Source organism: Cetorhinus maximus, chromosome 16, assembly GCF_964194155.1.
Source record: "Cetorhinus maximus chromosome 16, sCetMax3.hap1.1, whole genome shotgun sequence".
Taxonomy (NCBI): domain Eukaryota; kingdom Metazoa; phylum Chordata; class Chondrichthyes; order Lamniformes; family Cetorhinidae; genus Cetorhinus; species Cetorhinus maximus.
Window position 1 is genome coordinate 98,638,017 of NC_135894.1, and position 3,380 is coordinate 98,641,396.

Here is a 3,380-nt window from a genome sequence, read left to right on the forward strand (position 1 = left end):
GGAAAAGAGGGGGTGGCTCATTGTCAGGAGTTGTGACATTCTTATCTGGAGGGAAGTCGTGTGGACCTGATCCTACAGATATCTATTCCCTACATCAGTGTGAATCATCGCCAATGTGAATCCCAAGGATGATTACCATGGAGTTCCTGAGTTGGTTCCCTTCTCTCTGCTGAGTGTGAGGAGATTGGAGGAGACTTCGATTGGCTTCAATGTCCCTGGGCTGTAGAGGGTGAAAATAAAGCAATGGACAGCCCCTGGTACAGTGCATCTGAACCCCAATCGACGATTTCGGGATCTGAGTCAGGCTCCAAAACCTCCCCTCAAGACGGTGCCATTAAGCCCAGAGCTCAAAATAGTGCTCGTTACATTTGGAGAGTGTGATGGTGAGGGACAGAGAGGGCTACCATGAGACGTGTTAACTTGCCCCAGCCTTGCACCCATTCCCTGCATTGCTTCCATTCTGCTTCTGTGCTACACAGACATATAATCAGATAAAATGTGCCATCAAGACACAAAATGAGATATTAGGGAAGGCAGTCAAAGAGTAAGTTTTAAGGGAGAGTGAGACAGACTTAGGGAGGCATTTCCAGAGCTTGGTGCCTAGGGCATGGCTGCCCACCATTGTGCGATTAAAGCTCAGCATGCTCAAGAGGCCCAAATTGGAGGAGCACAGAGATATTGGAGGGTGGAGAGGAGGGGGGTGAGCCTTGGAATGATTTGAACACACTGATGAAAATTTTTTAATCGGGTAGGTTGGGCCTGTACTGACTGGAGTTTAGAAGAATGAGATGCGACCTTATTGAAACATATAAGATTCTTAGGGGGCTTGACAGGGTAGATGCTGAGAGTTTGTTTCCCCTTGTGGGAGAATCTAGGACCAGAGGGCATGATCTCAGAGTAAGGGAGCACCCATTTAAGACAGAGATGAAGAGGAATTTTTTCTCTCAGACATAGTGAATCTGTGAAATTCTTTACCGCAGAGGGCTGTAGAGGTTGGGTCGTTAAGTATATTCAAGGTTGAGATAGACAGATTTTTAATCAGCAAGGGAATCAAGGGCTATGGGGAAAAGGCAGAGAGTGGAATTGAGGACCAGCCATGATCTCATTACATGGCGGAGCAGACTCGATGGGCCGAATGGCCTACTTCTACTCCTACATCTTATGGTCTTATGAACCGGGATCCAATGTAGGTCAGCGAGCACAGAGAATGAAACAAGGTGTGAATTACGATACAGGCTGCAGAGTTTTGGATGAGCTGAAGTTTAAGGAAGTGGAAAGTTGGAGGCCAGTCAGGAGAGTGTTGGAATATTGAACACTTTAAAGCTTATAACGACCTCTCCATTTTCTGGTCAAGTTCTGCCTTCAGTCAGAACCTTCCTTAACATGAAAATACCCAAAAGGTGTCACCCAGAATGGTTTTTGTTTCCCTTATTGTGGAGTAAGCGTGCTCAGAGCATCAGCTATAGCTCAGCTGGTGGCTTTCTTATCTCTGAATTAGAACATCATGGAGTCAAGAGCTCCTTCAGAGTATTAAACACAGGACATCTATGTTGACAAAGTGCTGGGGCAGTGTTACACTGTTGGTGATTTTTTTCAGATGAAATGTTAAATCAAGGACACTGCCTACCAATTAAGGTACATATAAAAGATCCCATGGAAGTATATTGAAGAATAGGGAGTTCTTCCGAGTGTCCTGGCCAATATTTATCCCTCAACCGATGTTTGTGGGAGCTTGCTGTGCGCAAACTGGCTGCAAATACTGACTGCACTTCAAAAGTACTTCATTGGCTGTAAAGCACTTTGGGGCATGTTATGATCCCAGCTGAGATTACCCCTGGACAAGCCTGATCCCGGGGTGGAACCCAGCTTGATAGATCCTAACTTTTAATTTGTTTGTTTAGATACGTTGAGAGTAGCTCCTGAACAGAGTCAGAGGAGTCAGCTAATGAACTTTTAACAAAAGGATAAAACATTTATTAAACAAGATAAGATTAACTATATTACAATACTCCTTCACCCACAACAGTACCTTTACAAATATATACAGATTTTGTAAGGATAATGCAAGTTACAAAAACTATCTTATACTCTAATGTTCACAGTAAGTACACAGTCCATGTACCAATAAGCACCCCATGGTCAGACACACCACACTCTGAAGCCAAATGACAGATGCCATCTCAACCAGATGCTATGGATCTCTCCTCAACTCCCCCTAGACGCTTGTTACATCGTGAGCCAACCGGTCTCACTGAACTCCGTCATTCATGCGAGGCTTTCCAGTCTCCACTCTCCAAGAACCCACTATGGAATCTTCTCCCAAACTGATGCTTTCTCTCCGACGCCTTCCACAAGGGTTCACCTCCAGGGTTTCAAACTATCCTTCCAATGTTCCTCTCCCCGGGTCACCACGTGCATCCAAGCTTTCTTCCACACACTCTCTCTCACCGACTCAGCTGTCAACAGTACACTGCTCCTTCACATGCTCATAGCAAACCTTCAGTTGTCTCTTTGGACCTTCTTGCCTCTTGTAAGCTGTTCTTGCTTTACATCCGCTTCCTGCAACTTTTGTCTCTTCAAGTCTGAAGCTCGGAGGCTTTTTCTCTGCCTCTCACTCTTAACTTCATTAACAGGACCTTTTCCAGGTTCCCCTATTCCACTCCCCTGGATTTTTGGGGCTTTTCTTTAGCTTGGGATGGCCCAACCTGGGACTGACTGACTTTGCTCCAGTCTCTCCTGGCAGCTACTTTCAACCAGCTGAACTCCAACAGCTTCCAAAACCAAACCGCTGTTTTTCTTCTTCTGTATGTGTCTGCAGGAGGGACCTGCCTCTCTGGACCCCAGTTGCTAAGCAACAGCCCAATTCTTCCTACTCTTGCATTTGTTTGACTTCTTAAGTTGTAAACTCTCATTAGAAATGCAAGCATCTTTAAAGCAAAACTAAAACTCAATTTGACCTTTCTTAACACATAGATACAGAAATGCAAATCAAACTGAAACTTTAAAGCTAAAACTCATTCCTAACACCCACAAATATCAATATAACTTACTTAAACTATCTCTATTTCCTAACAGGGCATCCTGGGTTTCTGAATAGCGACATATAAATGCAAGTCTTTCTTTTCCATGTTAAAACACCAGACCACTGACAACTACAAAACAACCCTCCGCACCACACCCCATCCTCCCATCCTCTCCCCCAGCCTCCACCCACCTCTGGATAACCCTGAGGACCTTAGCTGGGGGTTTGAGCTGGCTCAGCTTGCTGCTGCCCCTTTCACCCTGCTGGCTGGCCAGCATCCTCTGAGGATGACCCCTTATCCTGAGAATATGGTCCTCTGGTTCTCGAATCTCCAGCCAGTTGAGCACCCCCAGTGATT